Source organism: Phocoena phocoena, chromosome 12 (assembly GCF_963924675.1).
Source record: "Phocoena phocoena chromosome 12, mPhoPho1.1, whole genome shotgun sequence".
NCBI classification, from domain to species: domain Eukaryota; kingdom Metazoa; phylum Chordata; class Mammalia; order Artiodactyla; family Phocoenidae; genus Phocoena; species Phocoena phocoena.
The window spans coordinates 77,785,266-77,807,747 of NC_089230.1; the positions used below are offsets into that span (position 1 = coordinate 77,785,266).

At 39.4% G+C, this 22,482-nt stretch overlaps 1 protein-coding gene across 1 annotated transcript in view; it reads right to left on the reverse strand.

Moving 5' to 3' along the window:
• MEI4 (meiotic double-stranded break formation protein 4) overlaps positions 1–22,482 on the reverse strand; it is a 203,623-nt gene that overhangs the window by 131,831 nt on the left and 49,310 nt on the right. The window lies entirely within an intron of this gene.

Sequence of the window (22,482 nt, forward strand, 5' to 3'; positions counted from 1 at the left end):
AGACCTAAATGTAAGGCCAGACACTATAAAACTCTTAGAGGAAAACATAGGCAGAACACTCTATGACATAAATCACAGCAAGATCCTTCTTGACCCACCTCCTAGAGAAATGGAAATAAAAACAAAAATAAACAAATGGGACCCAATGAAACTTAAAAGCTTTTGCACAGCAAATGAAAACAAGCCAAAAACAAGACAAAAGACAAGCCCTCAGAATGGGATAAAATATTTGCAAACGAAGCAACTGACAAAGGATTAATCTCCAAAATTACAAGCAGCTCATGAAGCTGAATATCAAATAAACAAACAACCCAATCCAAAAATGGGCAGAAGACCTAAATAGACATTTCTCCAAAGAAATACAGATTGCCAACAAACACATGAAAGGATGCTTGACATCACTAATCACTAGATAAATGCAAATCAAAGCCACAATGAATTATCACCTCACGCCAGTCAACATGGCCATCATCAAAAAATCTACAAACAATAAATGCTGGAGAGGGTGTGGAGAAAAGGGAACACTCTTGCACTGCTGGTGGGAATGTGAATTGGTACAGCCACTATGGAGAACAGTATGGAGGTTCCTTAAAATACTAAAGATAGAACTACCATATGACCCAGCAATCCCATTAGTGGGCATATACCCTGAGAAAACGATTATTCAAAAAGAGACGTACCATAATGTTCACTGCAGCACTATTTACAATAGGCAGGACATGGAAGCAACGTAAGTGTCCATCGACAGATGAATGGATAAAGAAGATGTGGCACATATATACAACGGAATATTACTCAGACATAAAAAGAAATGAAACTGAGTATTTGTAGTGAGGTGGGTGGACCTAGAGACTGTCATACAGAGTGAAGTAAGTCAGAAAGAGAAAAACAAATACCGTATGCTAACACATATATATGGAATCTAAAAAAAAAGAAAAAAAGATGTTGTGATGAACCTAGGGGCAGGACAGGAATAAACACGCAGACGTAGAGAATGGACTTGAGGACACGGGGAGGGCGAAGGGTAAGCTGTGACAAAGTGAGAGAGTGGCATGGACATATATACACTACCAAATGTAAAATAGATAGCTAGTGGGAAGCAGCTACATAGCACAGGGAGAGCTGCTAAGTGGTTTGTGACCACCTAGAGGAGTGGGATAGGGAGGATGGAGGGAGATGCAAGATGCACAAGTTATATGTGTACATATAACTGACTCACTCTGTTATACAGCAGAAACTAATACAACATTGTAAAGCAATTATACTCCAATAAAGATGTTAAAAAAATTAATGTGTTAAGATTTATTAAGATTGCCTCTTAAGAAAGATGCTGATAATTTATTGAACATATATTATTGTGTATATTCTACAATCAAGCTTACCATTATTACAATTTTCTGTTAATGAGAGCTTGTTGATAATTACGTAATCATGCATGAACTCACTGTCAGTTGTCACCATGACAGTCACTCAAAATTCAGTTAATTTACATATTCCTCATAAAAAATTCTTCTCTCCACTATTTCTCCCTATAGTGAATTGTCTCCCACAGTTCCAATTTTAAAAAAAATTAAGGAAACAGTTTAACTAAGTAGTTTCCAAGCTATAAGTTTTTTTGTTTGTTTTTTCTACTTTGAAACAGAAATAGTGGATACTTGAAGAGCCATTTCGGTTTGTTGAGTAAGAGACATCAAAGGCAGAAACAGGATGAAATACTGGCCGTGCATCAGATGTTTTAGTGCCTCTCATTCAAAAGTAAATATGCCACAGGTACTAAGATCCTAAAACTGTATATCTAATGGGAACTATGAGGGTGATTCTGAGGTACAGTGAGAACTGGGGATCTCTGGGCAAACCAACAAAGCTGATGATGACTTATATCAACCGCAGGAAGAATGACAGCTCCTTGCTCAATTACCTGCTTTCTATCTAGCTGCTTATTTCTCCACTTTCTCCTAATCCATTTCCTCCAAGCTACGTTTGCTAGGTTATTCTTACCCTAGGGCCAAAGATCTTCCTTATAAAGAAAACTGAAAAGTCTACTCACCTCTCCTGCCCCCAAAATACAAAACTAGTAATTTCTCCCATATTCTCACAAAAATAAACTAGCAGATGTCCAGTGGTACGTGCATACACAATCTCTGTCACAATGTCTTGCTTTTGCTTGTCCATTCTACCTAACTCCTTTATAGAATCATGTAGCAGAGTCTGATAAGAATGAAGGAAGGAATAGTGAAATGTGAGAAATTTCTAGCCTGTGTCCTACCGTTTTCCTTCTCAGTGACCTCTTATTCTACTTGCTATGCCTTCCCTCATTCCTTAGAGTTTACTGAAAATGTGTAAAGTATGATACCTCTGGATAGCAACTTAGGCCTATTATCCCCAAGCTACGACCTGTAGTTGTGATTTGCATTGAAACAAATCCTCACAAGGATTTTAATGATGAATTAGCTTTTATGTATCATCTCTCACTCCAGAGAGAGCTGCATTAATAATAAAATAATAGAATTTGCATAAAGCTTCAAAAATTTACAAAGTGCCACAGCTACACCATTTTATCCTTCTCTAATCCATTTTCAAATGATAAAATGCAATGACACAGAGGTTACTTGACTTTCTGAGAAGTGAAAAACTCTCTCACTTCCCACTTCCAAATCCCTAGTGACTTCCTATATTCTATCCTAACTTAACCCAAATGTTTATCTGTCTGAGAAATTGTAGAGCCAGTATGTTATTCATAAAGGTAACTGGGAGAGAAGGAAAAAGTATGGACAATTTCTAATATGCCTCAATCCTGAGTCAGCAATGTGCCTTGCCACTGATTTCTTGGAAATTCTGGATAATTACCTCATTAGAAAGTAAGAGGAAGAAGTAGGATTTATGAGTTGCCTAGAATGAAAACTTAACAGGACCCACGTGGTGGGTTACATTCACTCTTCTATTTATCACGGGGTATAAAGGGAGAAATAATGCATGTAAATATGGTACTCTGAAAAAACAACCTAGGGCACGTCAATTTAATTCAACATTTACATTTAACAATGCTCTGCATCCAGTCGTTTGCTGTTACTTACCAGGTTGCAAATTTTAAAAGAGCTTCTTAATAACCCCTGTGATTGAACTGTTGTTCTGCCAGCGTTAACTGACACTCTTGCACCTAAGAATGTACAGTGTTTCTTCAGCATTAATTCCCTTGGTATTTAATTAATTCATGGAGAATGAAGCCTCATGTTCATAAATTTGAAATGCATCAAGGGCATACATTAATCTATTTTTAAATAGCATTTGTCCATGAACAGAAAATCTCTCCTGGTTGCTAACTCAGGTTTTGTCATCGCAGTAGCTGCCACAACCAACCAGCATGAGATGGCTCACAGTGGCGGCTTAGTAACAGCTTTAACCAGCCAACACACAAACACAGCATTGAGAGATCAGTGTTCATTTCGGCATCTGAAAACTTCAGGACCCACAGCCCATCATCTAAAAATAAATGTATCTGATCAGTTACTAAATGGTGTGTGTGTGTCTGTACGTTTGTGCACGCACGCCTGCATTTTGTTTTTTAAATAGACCACCCCTCTAGCTCAATGGTTCTCCATCATACTGAGTGTTAGGATAATCTGTGAAACTTTTAAAGACATCAGATGCCCAAAATTCCATTTCAATGGGTCTGGCATGGGATTCAAGCACCAGTATTTTTTTAAAAAACGGGTTAAGGACCATTGTTAATTTCATGTCAGTCAGTAGAAATTATTTGAAGATGAATTCTACACTCAAGTTCTCTATAATTCTGTCCAACTTGATTTCTCTCACGTCAATTATTTAAGATTAGTTTGCTATAAAAAGGAAGTCTCAGTACTGTTTCTAGGGAACTCATCTCTTAGCAAAAGACTGAAACTAAGCATTAGTAAACATATTTATAAGTAACTATGTATAAATCTTCATTTAAATGTAGCATGTATCAGTGTTTAAGTGTTCTTATCTTATTTTATTATTTGATTTTACTCTGAAGCAATGAAAACAAGATCCGACTGATATTTACTTTCTAGTATTTTCCTCAATTTTGTGTTCTTTCTCAAAAAAAATTGCTTTGCATAAAATAACAGAAATATCCATGAAAATGGCTAAAATAAAAGAAAATAATACTTTGGATAAAAATGTATGTCATATTTCTGAATAACTCTCTTCCACAGTACAAGGTAAAACTCCTGGTGAAGGAAATTAAGAGACCTTTCTAAACCTTTTCTGGTTTCAATTATCTGAATATATATTATTTTTATATTTCCTGTTTGCCTTATGTTGAGAGATCAGCTTCATCAGAGTTTTTCATGGCTTTTATTAAGACTCATGGAAAAAAACTGAACGCATTTGAGAAGTAAACCAAGCTGTTTATCATGAAGGAAGGCGTGGGGTTTTTAAAAAACTATTTTGCCATTTTCCCCTTTTATACCCTTAGGTCTATCACAGATTAAGTATATATTATTACATATATGCTCACCTGTAGTCCAATTCATCCAACTAACTCCTTCTCTTAGATGAACCTAAATTCATTGTTCTGTGATTGCTAGGGAACAGGTTGGAGGAAAGCCCCCATCTTTCAGACAGTGATCCCAGGAATGTACATGAAAGCTCAAGTCTTCTGTTTCCCAGACAAATACATCTCATGGTTTCCCTTGAAAGTGCAAAGCTGCAATGGACAGCGACACAGGAGTGCAAGAAAACAACAGATTTACAAAGAAATATAATGACTCCTTCTGAGTTTCAGGTAAATGCCCTAAGGAGAAATGAAGTCAACTAAGATGGAGGCTTACTACTATATGTGCTATACTAACTCAGCAATAGACTGATATGAATTTGAAGTTGCTAGGCCTTTGTTGGTGAAAAACAGTAAGCAATTTTACATATGCTCAGTAAGTTACTCATTCAAAACTCATAATTAGTTACTTTTATGTGCAAAGCAATGGGTGAGCAATGGTCATGCTTCTAGTTCAGCCACAGCTACATGCAAGAACCCTTTTGTTTATACACCTGATAATAAATGGACTAAAACTGTTAAATTAGAGAACTGGCCCCAATCTTCCTTTATTCCAATTTCAGGTGCACCCTGTTCCTTACCCCTTGAAGTCAGCCTGTGACTTCTCTCCTCTAGACCTCTTCCCTTATCAAAACAAAAAGATTCAATATCATTTGGCCAAGATCTCAACTACTGTGGTATAAACTTTCCCACGTAATTCTAATTTTATCTTTTGTGGTATAAGAGTGTTTGCCTCCTGTGAAAAGAATTGTAGACAAAACCGAAGAGATGAAAGTTTATCAAATTGGGTATTTTAAGCACATGTAGTTTACTTTACAACTCAGTCAAGCTGTTCTAAAAACCTGAGTAGATGAAGATATTTTTCTGAGATGGAAATCCTTTCCCTTATTGTAAAATCACGTCTTAGGCTGATACGGAAGATTCATCTACTTCCATGGTTTTAGGGTATCTAGACCAAAAGGCACTCAGACTCTCTCCTCGTTTCTCATCTTTCCCTTAAGCCTAACCAACAACTCCCTAAGGGAATTATAAACGCCAGAATCCCGACCGACCGTATTCATAACATTCCTCCCTCTCCATTCTGCCTGCCTCCTGAGGGCTAACACACAGCAGGTACACAATCCATGCACGTGGCTCCAAAACCCTCAGGAACCAGGGCAGACAGAAGGTGAACATTCTCCTCAAACACTTCTGCGCTTAGGGTATGGGGAGGAAAGAGATTCTCTGAGCTTAGAGGACAGACACCATACAGGTGGAGCACAGGTTACTAGGAGCTGGGCATAAGCAAAGCACAGCTTTGGGAAGGCAGCCACTGTCTTGATGAAGAACAGAGCCGCTGAGCAGGACTGCCTGGGTCAGATCCAGGGTCTGCCTAGCTCTGTCTATAGAAAAGTTCTTATACCTCTTTATGCCTCAGTTTCTCCATCTATAAAATAAGGAAACACCCTTCCTGGGTTGTTACAAGGATTACGTGAAATGATCTATGCAAAGAACTTAGCAAGAATTCAATAATTACAGGACTTCATTACTGGAGAGTTAGAATCAGAATTTATTTTTTAATTCAGTGCACCTCACACTTTCATATGTATATGAATTACCTGGGGATCTTGTTAACATGCAGAATCAGATTCTGTAGATCTGGGAGGGGGGTTGAGAGTCTGCATTTCTAACAAGTTCCTAGATGATGTCAGCATGGCTGGTCCCTGGAACACGCTTTGAGGAGTAAGGCTTTAATGTATTTAGGAACAAGCATTCATGTGCTATGGGGGAGAACGGCACACAGTATTTGGAAAATCTAACTGCACTGATGTGAACAGATCAAAGGCATTAGGAAAATAATACAGAAGAGGGAAGGCAATGTCTGTCCAGCTCTATAAAAACAATCTTGAATTATCACACAACACAATATCAGTATAATTTTTACCATGATTTACCTTAAGAGTACATTCTGCATATAAATATTAATCTTCATATGTGATGATTATTTGAGCACATTTGGTGATTCTGGCATGATGGTCTTGACATATACTTTTAACAGAAGGAACATTAGCTACTCACTCATTCATTATTCAGTTCAATAAGACTACATTAGAAATAGAACTATTTAATTCAATTAGACTATAATATGCCAGGGACTGTGCTGAGCCCTCAACCTAGTTTCAAGCACAGAACTGAAAGGTCATGATCTATAGAGAAGAGATGAACAGTAAGCCAAAATTACAAGTGAGCTAGAGAAGCAGACGAGCAGCTTTAGACCTAGATGGCCTGAAAAGAGCAACCATGAGAGGGTCACAGAAAGCACCTTGCTTTGAGCTGAAGGGGTTGAGGTTGAGCTTTAAGGAGTCAACCTCCCGAGAATGCTGTTACTTTCCAGGACACATCCCTATCAGGCGACTACTACCTAAAACTCTAACGCCCAGACGTCCCCAAGTCACTTCAAGTAGCTACCATGCCATTCCAAAACGGTCATAGGTGTTTCTTCACTAAGACACAATACTTTTCATGTGAAAGTGTTAAGAATTCCTCCTATGAACATGAACAACTATAGCCAGCTCAACGCCATGTTCTTCTGTTGTGTGTTTCTAAGAGTTTCTGAATAAAAGTGTAGAACTAAAGAATTAAAGTGTGGAAGTAAGGGGTGTGTGTGAAAATAGCACTTGACAGAGAGAACTGAGAGACAGAAGCCCAGGAAAGCGGCAAACTGTGACCAACAAAAAGACAGCTGTGGTAAACGTCGTAACATCTTTCCTTACACACTAGTCACAGAAAGAGCAATCAACAGGTTCCAGTCAAAAGCCCGCCCAAAGTTAAATCCAAATATAACAACACATTTTAGAAGAATGCATAATTTTAAATTATTATGTTGAATTATCCATAGTATGTTTCCCCAGCATTAACTCCAAAATTAAGGTGTCTGTGTACAAGTAATAAAGTGACCACCAGTACATTAAGATTTGAGAGCACCCTCAGTAAATGCATGGCAACGGCACTAAGTTTATCAAGTTACATACGAACAACATGAGCTTATGATGGACACCTTTCAGCTTCCCCGTCCGAAAGCTCTGAGTATCACGCAACAAGACAACCAACCCCTTCTCTTTGAAAGGTGCTCTTCTCTTCACTTCCAGGACAACACTCGCTAACTTTTCTGCTACTGCTCAGTGCTCTAATTCTTTATCTCCTTTTCAGGATCCTTCCTGGCTCCTAGCACACCAAACGCCCAGGGCTCCTAGGGCTCTCCCTAGGCCCTGCTCAATTTCTGCTTATGAGCTGTCTCCCACAGCTTTAAATAACCTCTATACGCTGATGAAGACTCAATAATCTCCAGGCCGGTTCTCTCCTTTGGGATCCAGGATGATAAAGCCCACTCTGCCTTGCTAAGCACATATCTTACAGTCATCATAAAACTCAGTACTTGGTCTGCCCATCCCCGCTCCTACCCCACTCCTCCTCCGGGCTGTCCTCCTTGAATCTGTAAATGGCACCTCTATTCACCTGGTTGTTAGCGACCAGAAACCAAGGAATACTGCTGAATGACTACTTCTCCCTCATCCTCCGTGCCGTCCACAGCCAAATCCAGTGGATTCTCCCTCTAACATACTTTTTTCAGTTTTAAATTTTTTTAAAGTGTTGCAAGCAGATACTGTCCAAGAGTTGTACAGCATTTATCCCAAAGACAGTGGTACCCTACCCCTCTTCACCATCATTCTCATTTGAAACTATTCTAGCTGATTCTTTTGGTATTTACCCTCATGATTATAAATAACATACTTCCTTAAAAACACTGATTTTCCACTATAGAAGGGACTATCTTTCTTTGCCCTGCACTCATCTCCATTCTCCTCCTCTCTCTCTCTCTCTCACACACACACACACACACACATTCACACACACATCCACTTTTCATCCATGATTTTGGATAGATATCCACTCTGTGTTTACATTATTGTAACTACATAAATGCTATGCACAGCCAAACCACGTAGATTACTACACATTTTTCCTTTTCTGCACGTTCTTCCCTGTAATTAATAACTGTCTAGTTTTATTCATTGGTTAATTTTTTTATGCACGTAATAAAAATTCACCCCCACACTCTTCTTCAATTGTCTTAATCTGCTCTGAAGATGTTCCTACATACTCCACATTCTGTCAGTCTTGCTTTCTTAAAGGCTCGTGCCTGGAACCTCTGACCGACTCCACCAGGTTGCTCTCTAGGCCTTGTGCCACGCTGCCGTCCTGAAACTGCCTTCAGCGTAACCTTCCACCATGTGTTGTTTTCCGTTTCCTGTGTTTCCTGCCTTCTACTCCTGGTTCACTAGCTCATTTTGTGACAGGACAGCATCAATAGTGTCTTGAGAGAAAATACATACATGGGAGGTATAATCTGAGACCTAATGTGCCTGAAAATATCCCCATTTACTCTTATACTTGATTGATAGTTTGATCAGGTACCAAATGCTGAGTTGGAAATCAATTTCCTGGAAAATATTCGGTAAGATTTCATTGTCTTCAATTCTTCCACTATTTTTGCTTTTGAAAAATCTGAAATATGTGTATTCCTGGTATTTGGCTCATAAAACTGTAAATGTGTTTCCTCTTCTCTCTGGAAGCAGCTTTTTTCTTTGAGATAATATTTAGAAATTTCACAGTGATGGCCTTAGTTTAAGTCTATTTTCATCCAAGTACAGGGTACTTGGTAGTCTGACAACCTAAAAATACAGGTTTTTCACTGTTAGGAAATTTCTTAAATTGTATCTTCAATGATTTCCTCTCATTTTCTTATTCCCTCTTTCCAGAACTCTATAATTCAAATGTTCGATTCCAAAAATTGGCCCTCCAGCTTTCTTTCTATCGCTCCATTATTTTCTATTTTCTTTCTTCCTTTACTCTCTGGAAGATTTCCCTACCTAAACTTCCAAACCTTTAGTAATTTTAATTTTAAAAGTCTTATTTATTCCCTGAAAATTTTATTTTAAAGCACCATTTTCTTTTTCGTTACAAAACATGCTTTTACCTTTCTGAGACCATTAACTATATATATAGATATATAATACATATATGTGTGTGTGTATGTGTGTGTGTGTACACACACATATATACATATATATTTTACTTCTAAATTTAACTTTTGCCTCTCTGCCTGCTCTCTGAATCCACCAAATTGTTTTCAGGAACTTACTTTCATATTAGACACTTTCCTCAGAAATCTGCTAATTCTGCATCATAAGAGCCACGACTGAAAGCTGACTGCAAGCTCCCATTTGTGGGTGGGGCTAGTGCACTATAAGCTTTAGTACAGGATCCACTGCTGTTTCCCTTAGGGAAACTTTGATTTCAGTGCATTCGTGCTTTTCCTCTTGGGATGTTCAATTTCCCTAGAAAAGATTTCTCATTTGCCGTCTGAGAAGTAAAGGTCTTGTTGCCAGTGTTCTGGAGCCAAATGGGAGAAGAAAGTTGGGGAAGTATCAGCAACCGTACACGTAGGTTTATTTAATCCCCGTTTAAAAAGAGTACCTTTACCCTCAGCTCTAATTTCCAGAATAAGATGCCTTATCATTATTATTACTACTACTGTTTCCAGAGAATAAATCCCCAGGCTTTTGCCGGTTGTGGGAGTGGCACATCCCCGCCATGTGTGGTAGGGGAGGGGATCCAGGGCTCTAATGCTTTCAAAGCACACTTCTGACCAAACCTCCTTATTCTACCTACCGCCACCTGGTCTCCATTTCCTCTTCCAAAGGTAACTAGCAGAGTTACTTTCTGAGTCTTTGGCAAGTCTACTGTGTAAACTAGTTTGGATAATAGCTTTCTCAAATGCTCCTTTACAATTCTGTTTTCTTGGACCCACTAAGGCATTTACCAATTGTCCAAGTCTTCTCCAGCTTCTAACAGTTTGTTGCTATTGTCTGGTTTCCCATTTCCCCCATATGCTTACGCCTTTAAAAAGTCCTTTACTATTGTTTTAATCAGGGTAGAAGCCAAGTTAGATGTCTGTCCTCACTCTACCAACTTTAAGGAGAAATCTTCCAGCACATACTTTTGTCCCCAGTATCTATTTTAAATCTGTGTAACTCTTTTCATTTCTACCTCCACCAACCTAGTGTAAGCCGTCATCCACTCTCACCTGGACTGCAACAGGGCCTAAATGGTTTCTCTACCTCCACCTCTTGTTCCCTTTCTAATCAATGACTTCAGAGGTATCCAGAGTGAGGTTTTGAAACCTAAAGCAATGACTTCCATTGCACAGCAAATAAAATCCAAACTCCTTGCAGCAGCCTATCCAAAAGATGCTGCGGGCTGCAAGTTGCAGAAAACCCAACTCAAACCACTTGAAAGGCTAACGAAATGCACTGACTCCTGTGAGTGGAAATCCAGAGACTGAGGAGGCTGCTCTGGCTGCTGACCGGCTCTGGTAGGATTTCCTGTGGTTTTTCTGGACTGGACCCTCCTTTATGTAGCTACTCTGCCCTTCAGATGCTGCAGGATGATTGTGAGTCCCAGCTTTACATCTCCTCAAGACAGTAGCCAGAGGAAGAGATGGAGAATTGCTTCTAGGAATCTCTCAGAGAATGAGAAGAAACTTCCCCAGAAGCCCAGAGAAACACATGCATGACCTGTACATAGGTAGGGATAGACATTTTAATAAAATCAAAGGGTAATAAGAGTGGAAACGAACAGTGGGTAGGTGCGGTAGGCTAGAGCATGGCCCTCAAAAGATATCTACATCAAGTGCCTGTAACCTGTGAATGCCACTATCTTATTTAGAAAAAGGGTCCTTGCGGAGGTGATTAAGTAAAGGATCTTGAAATGAAGAGAGAATCCTGGATTGTTCAGGAAGTCCCTAAATACCATCACCAGTATCCTCATAAGTAAGAGGCACAGAGCTTGGACACACAGTGAAGATGAAGGACAGCAGGATGCAGCCACAACCCAGCAATGCCAGAAGCCACCAGGAGCTGTCAGAGGCAAGGAACAGACTCTCCCCTAGCCATCTCTAGACAAAAACACCTTTATTTCAGATTTCCGGCCACCAGAACTGTGAGAGAATAAATTTCTGTTGTTAAGCCTTCGAGATTATGGCAATTTGTTTCAGCGGCCCCAGGAAATAAACACAGTAGGCATCCTACCAACCCATTAGAGTCCATACTTTCCCAAACTCATTACGCAGCTCTCCGCCCTTCTCTCTCTCAACTCGAGCACACGCCACCCTCCAATCACTCCCCCATCCTGTCTCAGGGGCACATGCTGCAACCACTGTCTCAAAAGTCCTTACTCCAAATTCCCTCTCATTTTATTTAAATGCTACTTCCTCCATGAGGCCTTTCAGGTCCCACCGATTTAAATTAGATCTTTTCTTTCATCCTCTCCCATTGCACCCTGCTCATTTCTTTTCTGCATACCTGTTACGTTGGTTTACAGTTTATGGCTATCTCATTAGCTCCCTAAGTCAGTGACTGTGTCTCATTAGTCAACCACAGTATATCCAGTATCTCTGACAGAATCCAGCCCATTAGAGGGGTCCGTGTTTCACATTATAGACCTCACACTCAAAAAATACCATGGGAAAAACAAATAAATGAGTTAATGGTTAATTATATGCTCAAAGTAAAATGTTCTGCTTCAAAGTCATCGTTGCCTATAAATAAAGGAGAAGCAATTTAATGTTCTCAGAATTCTTCGATTTTTCCAGGTCTCACATTTATGATTTAAGCTTTTCCAACCCTTATGAGCACTGATAACTAAGTGCGGTGGGTACTTTAAGCAGATTCTGAACTCAGTGGGAAAAATAAACTATATAAAAAATGATAGCTTCAAATTCCTATTTACAAATTTATAAAGAGCAAAATTTAAATGTATTTCACAAAACTTATTAAAACAGGAAGGAAGATATTTTAATTTTTATGTAGACACAAGCAAAACCACATAGTTTATATACTCAATTAGCAATTAGTGCTATACGACTCAATACACAATCATAAAGTCTCCAACAGACTGTTATTTATAGCCAATAAAGAAAAAAAGGAACAAGTGACCCTATATTATAATGCAGAGCAGTTTTTTCTTTCCATTATTGCTTTCTATAAACATAAACCTTTGTACAGAATAAAATGCAGCAACTTACCCAAACTATACATATTCTTCTTATAAAACTGAGAGAAATATTGCTAAGGTCTTTGATTTCTAATGAATATTTTTTTATCCCATAAATTGAAGTCAGTTTACTTCTTTTGCATTTAGGACAAAAACGTATAGATATAATTTTTAAATTAATGATGGAAATAATATATAGTAGAAAAGGGGAAAAATCTGTGGTCACATCTATAGGTTTGAGACACAGGTGTTCCATGACTGTTAATTAAGTAACTTTACTGAGTCCTTTAACCTACCTATCCTCAATCTTTTCCCCTATAAACTGAAGATAGTAATAACAGCCATGACACAGAGCTGTTGACAGAAGAGATAATAAACTCCATGTGAAACCGCTTCACAAGCTATGAAGTATAATATGAAGATAGACTGCAGTTAATTATCTTAGGAAGAGATAAACTATACCTTGAAGGTAAACTGAACCAAGTTATGCTCTGTCTATTCCTGTTTCCTCTGAATGAGTGCTGAAAGTTAAACACTACTTACAAAATCCAAGGAATGTCTGATTTATGCAGTGGTCAAATGAGTATTAAGATTTTAGTTTATGACACAACTTGTTTCAGTAAATGCTTATTAAATTAAACTACAACTGCAGCAATATTAGCCTAGAATTTTTTTTTGAAACACAGCTCTGCAAAAAAGATGCAAAGGGGCATGGAGGCTTAACCTTAGACACAACTTCTGTTTCCCCAGGAGTGTCCAAAAAAAAAAGCAGACTGTGAGTAGCCTTTAAAATCTGGCAGGTAGGGCTTCCCTGGTGGCGCAGTGGTTGAGAGTCCGCCTGCCGATGCAGGGGACACAGGTTCGTGCCCCGGTCTGGGAAGATCCCACACGCCACGGAGCGGCTGGGCCCGTGAGCCATGGCCGCTGAGCCTGCGTGTCCAGAGCCTGTGCTCCGCAATGGGAGAGGCCACAGCAGTGAGGCCCGCGTACCGCAAAAAAAAACAACCAAACAAACAAACAAACCCCCAAAACTAGGAAACACAGATTGGTGAAAAATAACATCTGATTTCATGAACCGTACGTATCTTCAGATTTACCTAAAAACTGCCTGAAGGCCACATCATTGGTGATCTAAGCAAAAAGGACGATCTGAGGGGAATCAACAGCTAGCAAATGTGAGAGCAGAAACATAACCTAGACAGGAAGGGATGGGTGCAAAGAGTAAGTGAAACCAAGACACTCAAATAGTTAACTTACATTGGATTTTCTTGTTTTAAGATTTTTTTTTTAAGTGGACCACTTTTTAAAAAAAATATGTTTCTCGGAATATAATTGCTTTACAATGGTGTGTTACTTTCTGCTGTATAACAAAGTGAATCAGATATACATATACATTTATCCCCATATCTCTTCCCTCTTACGTTTCCTTCCCAACCTCCCTATCGTACCCCTCTAGGTGGACACAAAGCACCAAGCTGACCTCCCGGTGCTGTGCGAGTGCTTCCACCAGCTATCTATTGTACGTTTGGTAGTGTATATATGCCCATGCCACTCTCTCATTTTGTGCCAGCTTACCCTTCCCCCTCCCCTTGTCCAAAACTCCATTCTCTATGTCTGAGTCTTTATTCCTGTCCTGCACCTAGGTTCTTCAGAACTTTTTCTTTTGATTGCATATATATGTGTTAGCATATGGTATTTGTTTCTCTTTCTGACTTACTTCACTCTATATGACAGTCTCTAGGTAAACCCACCTCACTACAAATAACTCAATTTCTTTTCTTTTTAAGGCAGAGTAATATTCCATTGCATATAAGCACTACATCTTCTTTATCCATTCATCTGTTGATGGACACTTAGATTGCTTCCATGTCCTGGCTATCGTAAACAGAGCTGCAATGAACATTGTGGTACATGACTGTTCTTGAATGACAGTTTTCTCAGGATATATGCCCAGTAGTGGGATTGCTGGGTTGTACGGTAGTTCTATTTTTACTTTTATAAGGACCTTCTATACTGTTCTCCATAATGGCTGTATCAATTTACATTCCCACCAACAGTGCAGGAGGGTCCCATTTTCTCCACACCCTCTCCAGCATTTATTGTTTGTAGATTTTTTAATGATGGCCATTCTGACCGGTGTGAGGTGATACCTCATGGTAGTTTTGATTTGCATTTCTCTAATGATTAGTGATGATTAGCATCCTTTCATGTGTTTGTTGGCAACCTGTATATCTTCTTTGGAGAAACGTCTATTTATGTCTTCACCAATTAGTGGATTGGGTTGTTTGTTTTTTGATATTGAGCTGCATGAGCTGCTTGTATATTGTGGAGATTAATCCTTTGTCCGTTGATTCCTTTGCAAATATTTTCTCCCATTCTGAGGGCTGTCTTTTCGTCTTGTTTATGGTTTCCTTTGCTGTGCTAAAGCTTTTAAGCTTCATTAGGTCCCATTTGTTTATTTTTATTTCCATTTCTCTAGGAGGTGGGTCAAGAAGGATCTTGCTGTGATTTATGTCACAGAGTGTTCTGCCTATGTTTTCCTCTAAGAGTTTGAAAGTGTCTGGCCTTACATTTAAGTCTTTAATCCATTATAAGTTTATTTTTGTGTATAGTGTTAGGGAGTGTTCTAATTTCATTCTTTGGCATGTAGCTGTCCAGTTTTCCAAGCACCACTTATTGAAGTGCTGTCTTTTCTCCAATGTACATTCTTGCCTCCTTTATCAAAAATAAGGTGACCATATGTGTGTGGGTTTATCTCTGGGCTTTCTATCCTGTTCCATTGATCTATATTTCTGTTTTTATGCCAGTACCATACTGCCTTGATTACTATAGCTTTGTAGTATACTCTGAAGCCAGGGAGCGTGTTTCCTCCAGCTCAGTTTTTCTTTCTCAAGATTGCGTGGGCTATTCAGGGTCTTTTGTGTTTCCATAAAAATTATGATATTTTTTGTTTTAGTTCTGTAAAAAATGCCATTGGTAGTTTGATAGGGATTGCACTGAACCTGTAGATTGCTTTGGGTACTATAGTCATTTTAACAATGTTGATTCTTCCAATCCAAGAACATGGTTTATCTCTCCATCTGCTGGTATCTTTAATTTCTTTCATCAGTGTTCTATAGTTTTCTGCATACAGGTCTTTTGTCTCCTTAGGTGGGTTTATTCCTAGGTATTTTATACTTCTTGTTGAAATGGTAAATGGGATTGTTTCCTTAATTTCTCTTTCAGATTTTTCAGCATTAGTATATAGGAATGCAAGAGATTTCTGTGCATTAATTTTGTATCCTGCTGCTTTACCAAATTCATTGATTAGCTCTAGTAGTTTTCTGGTACCATCTTTAGGATTCTCTATGTATAGTATCATGTCATCTGCAAACAGTGACAGCTTTACTTCTTTTCTGATTTGGATTCTTTTATTTCTTTTTCTTTTTCTGATTGCTATGTCTAAAACTTCTAAAACTATTTTGAATAATAGTGGTGAGAGTGGGCAACCATGTCTTGTTCCTGATCTTAGTGGAAATGGTTTCAGTATTTCACCATTGAGAACAAGGTTGGCTGTGGGTTTCTCATATATGGAGTTTATTATTTTGAGGTAAGTTTGCTCTATGCCCACCTTCTAGAGGGTTTTTATCAAAAATGGGTGTTGAGTTTTTACTAAAGCTTTTTCTGCATCTATTGAGATGATCCTATGGTTTTTGCCCTCCAGTTTGTTATTATGGTGTATCACATTGATTGATTTGCATATGTAGAAGATTCCTTGCATTCCTTGGATAAACCCCACTTGATCCTGGTGTATGATCCTTCTGATGTGCTGTTGGATTCTGTTTGCTAGTATTTTGCTGAGGATTTTTACAACTATGTTCATCAGTGATATTGGCCTGTAGTTTTCTTTTTTTGTGACATCTTTGCCTCATTTTGGTATGGGGGTGATGGTGGCCTTGTAGAATGAGTTGGGGAGTGTTCCTACCTCTGCTATATTTTGGAAGAGGTTGAGAAGGAGAGGTGTTAGCTCTTCTCTAAATGTCTGATAGAATTCACCTGTGAAGCCGTCTGGTCCTGGGCTTTTATTTGTTGGAAGATTTTTAATCATAGTTTCAATTTCAGCACTTGTGATTGATCTGTTTATATTTTCTACTTCCTCCAGGTTCAATCTTGGAAGGTTGTGCTTTTCTGAGAATTTGTCCATTTTTTCCAGGTCATCATTTTATTGGCATATAGTTGCTTGTAGTAATCTCTCACGATCCTTTGTATTTCTACAGTGTCAGTTGTTATCTCTCCTTTTTTCATTTCTAATTCTATTGATTTGAGTCTTCTCCCTTTTTTCCTGATGAATCTGGCAATGGTTTATCAATTTTGGTTATCTTCTCAAAGAACCAGCTTTTAGTTTATTGATCTTTGCTATCGTTTCCTTCATTTCTTTTTCATTTTTTCTGATCTGATCTTCATGATTTCTTTCCTTCTGCTAACTTTGCAGTTTTTTAGTTTGTTTTCTCTAATTGCACTATGCATGAGGTTAAGTCGTTTATTTGAGATGTTTCTTGTTTCTTGAAGTAGGACTATTACTATAAACTTCCCTCTTAGAACTGCTTTTGCTGCTTCCCATAGGTTTTGGGTCATTGTGTTTTCATTGCCATTTATTCTAGGTATTGTTTGATTTCCTCTTTGGTTTCTTCAGTGATATCTTCGTTATTTAGTAGTGTACTGTTTAGCCTCCATGTGTTTGTATATTTTACAGACTTCTTCCTGTAATTGATATCTAGCCTCATAGCGTTGTGGTCAGAAAAGACACTTGATACAATTTCAAGTTTCTTCAACTTACCAAGGCTTGATTTGTGACCCAAGATATGATCTATCCTGGAGAGTGTTCCATGAGCACTTAAGAAGAAAGTATATTCTGTTGTTTTTGGATGGAATGTCCTATAAATACCAATTAAGTCTATCTTGTTTAATGTATCATTTAAAGCTTGTGTTTATTTATTTTCATTTTGGATGATCTGCCCATTGGTGAAAGTGGGGTGTTAAAGTCCCCTACTGTTATCGTGTTACTGTCGATTTCCCCTTTTATAGCTGTTAGTATTTGCCTTATGTATTGAGGTGCTCCTATGTTGGGTGCATAAATATTTGCAATTGTTATATCTTCTTCTTGGATTGATCCCTTGATCATTAGGTAGTGTCCTTCTTTGTCTCTTGTAGCAGTCTTTATTTTAAAGTCTATTTTGTGTGATATGAGAATTGCTACTCCAGCTTTCTTTTGATTTCCATTGCATGGAATATCTTTTTCCATCCCCTCACTATCAGTCTGTATCTGTCCCTAGGTGTGAAGTGGGTCCCTTGTAGACAGCATATATACAGGCCCTAATTTTGTATCCATTCAGCCAGTCTCTGTCTTTTGGTTGGAGCATTTAATCCATTTATATTTAAGGTAATTATCGATATGTATGTTCCTATGAACATTTTCTTAATTGTTTTGGGTTTGTTATTGTAGCTCTTTTCCTTCTCTTGTGTTTCCTGCCTAGAGAAGTTCCTGTAGCATTTGCTGTAAAGCTGGTTTGGTGGTGATGAATTCTCTTAGCTTTTGCTTGTCTGTGAAGGTTTTAATTTCTCCATCGAATCTGAATGAGATCCTTGCTGGGTAGAGTATTCTTGGTTGTAGGTTTTTCTCCTTCATCACATTAAATATATCCTGCCACTCCCTTCTGGATTGCAGAGTTTCTGCTGAAAGATCAGCTCTTAACCTTATGGGGATTCCCCTGTATGTTATTTGTTGCTTTCCCCTGGCTGCTTTTAACATTTTTTCTTTGTATTTAATTTTTGATAGTTGGAGTAATATATGTCTTGGCATGTTTCTCCTTGGATTTATCCTGTATGGGTTTCTCGAGCTTCCTGGACTTGACTATTCCCTTTCCCATATTAGGGAAGTTTTCAACTATAATCTCTTCAAATATTTTCTCAGTCCCTTTCTTCTTCTCTTCTTCTTCTGGGACCCCTATAATATGAATCATGGTGCATTTAATGTTGTCCCAGTGGTCTCTGAGACTATCCTCAATTCTTTTCATTCTTTTTTCTTTATTCTCCTCTGTGGTAGCTATTTCTGCTCTTTTATCTTCCAGGTCACTTATCCGTTCTTCTGCTTCAGTTATTTTGCTATTGATTCCTTCTAGAGAATTTTTAATGTCATTTATTATGTTGTTCATCATTGTTTGTTTGCTCTTGAGTTCTTCAATTTCCTAGTTAAATGTTTCTTGTATTTTCTCCATTCTAGTTCCAAGATTTTGGATCATCTTTACTATCATTACTGTGGATTCTTTTTCAGGTAGACTGCCTATTTCCTCTTCATTTGTTTGGTCTGGTAGGTTTTTACTTTGATCCTTGATCTTCTGTGTATTTCTCTGTCTTCTCATTTTGCTTAACTTACTGCATTTGGGGGTCTCCTTTTTGCCAGCTGCAGTTTTGTATTTCCCGTTGTTTTTGGTGTCTTCCCCCAGTGCGTAAGATTGGTCACTGGGTTGTGTAGGCTTCTTGGTGGAGGTGACTGGTGCCTGTGTTCTGTTGGATGAGACTGGACCTTGCCTTTCTGGTGGGCAGGGCTGCATCCGGTGGCGTGTTTTGAGGTTTCTGTGAACTTATTATGATTCCAGGCAGCCTCTCAGCAAATGTGTGGGGTTGTTTTCCTGTCTTGCTAGTTGTTTGGCATGGGGTGTCCAGCACTGTAGCTTGCTGGTCGTTGAGTGGAGCTGGGTCTTAGCATTGAGATGGAGATCTCTGTGAGAGTTTTTGCTATTTGATATTATGTGGGGCCAGGAGGTCTCTGGTGGACCAATGTCCTGGACTCAGCTCTCCCACCTAAGAAGCTCAGGCCTGACACCCAGCTGGAGCACAAAGACCCTGTCACCCGCACAGGTCAGAAGAAAATGGGAGGACAAAGAAAGAAAGAAAGACAAATAAATAAATAAAATAAAATAATTAAAATAAAAACAATATTAAAAATAAAATTTTAAAAGTAATAAATAAAAAAGAATGAAAGAATAGAGCAACAAACCAATAAAGAAATCCACCAATGATAAGAAGCACTAAAAACTATACTAAAAAAAGAAAAAAAAAATGGACAGAAAGAACCCTAGGACAAATGGTAAAAGCAAAGCTATACCAGACAAAATCACACGATGAAGCATACACATACACACAATAAGAGAAAAAGGAAAAAGATATATATATGTTAAGAAAAAAAGAGAGCAACCAAATCAATAAACAAATCTACCAATGATAATAAGCTGTAAATACTAAACTAAGATAAACAAAACCAGAAACAAATTAGATGCAGAAAGCAAACCCCATGTCTACAGTTGCTCCCAAAGTCTACTGCCTTAATTCTGGGATGAATCGTTGCCTATTCATGTATTCCACAGACGCAGGGTACATCAAGTTGATTGTGGAGCTTTAATCTGCTGCTCCTGAGGCTGCTGGGAGAGATTTCTCTTTCTCTTCTTTGTTCGCACAGCTCCCGGGGTTCAGCTTTGGATTCGGCCCCGCCTCTGCGTGTAGGTCGCCTGAGGGCGTCTGTTCTCCGCTCAGACAGGACGGGGTTAAAGGAGCAGCTGATTAGGGGCCTCTGGCTCACTGAGGCCGGGGGTGGGAGGGGTACAGAATGCGGGGTGAGCCTGCAGTGGCAGGGGCCGGCGTGATGTTGCAACAGCCTGAGGCGCGCCATGTGTTCTCCCGGTGAAGTTGTCCCTGGATCACAGGACCCTGGCAGTGGCGGGCTGCACAGCCTCCTGGGGTGGGGTGAGGTGTGGACAGTGACCTGTGCTCGCACACAGGATTCCTGGTGGCTGCAGCAGCAGCCTTAGCATTTCATGTTGGTCTCTGGTGTCCGTGCTGATAGCCATGGCTCACGCCTCTCTCTGGAGCTCGTTTAGGCAGTGCTCTGAATCCCCTCTCCTCGCACAGCCCAAAACAATGATCTCTTGCCTCTTAGGCAGCTCCAGACTTTTTCCCAGACTCCCTCCTGGCTCACTGTGGTGCACTAGCCCCTTCAGGCTGTGTTCACACAGCCAACCCCAGTCCTCTCCTTGGGGTCTGACCTCCAAAGCCTGAGCCTCAGCTCCCAGCCCCCACCTGCCCCAGCAGGTGAGCAGACATGCCTCTCGGGCTGGTGAGCTCCAGTCAGCACCAATCCTCTGTGCAGGAATCTCTCCGCTTTGCCCTCTGCACCCCTGTTGCTGTGCTCTCCTCTGTGGCTCCGAAGCTTCCTCCCCGCCCGCCCCCCGTTTCCACCAGTGAATGGGCTTCCTAGTGTGTGGAAACATTTCCTCCTTCACAGCTCCCTCCCAGAGATGCAGGTCCCATCACTATTCTTTTGTCTCTGTTTTTTCTTTTGCCCTACCCAGGTATGTGGGGATTTTCTTGCCTTTTGGGAAGTCTGAGGTCTTCTGCCAGTCTTCAGTAGGTGTTCTGTAAGAGTTGTTCCACATGTAGATGTATTTCTGATGTATCTGTGGGGAGGAAGGTGATCTCCACATCTTACTCCTCCGCCACCTTGAAGTTTCCCGCTATGTGGACCATTTTTAAAGTTTTTATTGAATTTGTTACAACAGTGCTTCTGTTTTATGTTTCATATTTTTGGCTGCAAGGCATGTGGGATCTTAGCTCTCCAACTGGGGATTGAACCCACACCCCTGCATTGGAAGGCAATGTCTTAACCACTAGACCACCAGGGAAGTCCCTAAAATTGATTTTCTATAATTAAAATAGGAAGAAAAATCCATGATACCTGCTAATAAGCTCATCGGTCAGTGGGAAGCTGTGGCCATTGGAAGGGTATGTTTGTGACACCACAAAATGAGGCCCTGCTGCCTAGTACATGGAGGTGCTTCAGGAATGTCATTACAGTGTCAGCAAGACAGAGCTGCTCCTTGGGAAGGTTTTATACACAGAAAAATTTGACCAAAAGACAGAAGATGGTATTTAAGTATATAGGAGTATATGAAGTATAACCTGTCATTTACTTTCATTCTCTTATTTTCAATTCACAAAATACTTCACTTTGCTCCTGGAATGAGCTCAGCATTATATCAGGAATAGTAGAGAAAATAGGATATGGCCCTTCCTCAGGAGAGCATATGATACCTGATATTATGCTAATAAGCACTTCATTTGCATCTACACACTGAAAATTCCCAACAGCCCTATGAGGTAATCACATTTACTGTCCCCATTTTATAGATGTGGAACTCGATATCAGTTATCTAAGGCCAGCGCTAGTAAATAAAAGTTTGGGCGTGCTAACCTAAGCTGTTAATCTCTGTGATAAAAACATTTGACAGGTTTAATAAAACATTAAAAAAAATTCAAGCCATACTAGATAAGCTGAAATAATACAGCATATGGCAAACAGAAAAGTGAATTATGTAGACAATAATCACTACAGAAGTTCAGAAGAGGAGCCCATTTCAGGATCAAATTGAAAAGACAGAATTTATGAGTGAAGTAAGATTTGAGTCATGTTTTGACGTATTTATTTGGGTGGGGTGTGCAAGTCAATCTCAATGGTTTTCCCAGATGTTGTTTACTTTGGGGATCACAGCATCGTTTTGGAATCACATGAAAAGGATGAGCGCCCTCCTAGGAAAAAGAGCACATGCTCCAACACACAAAATTGTGCACATGATTTTAAATTGTACACCTTATACCTCAGGGCTGCAGAAGAAACTCGAGTTATTTAACAAAACAATAGAAGAAACTTCACTACCTGGACCTTCTCATCTCGTTAGGCACATGTCTTCCAAAGCTCCACTCCTTCCCAACCGAACCCCCCAGACTGCAGCAGTTCCAGGGCTCTCCAAGCTTCCCCCTGCCTC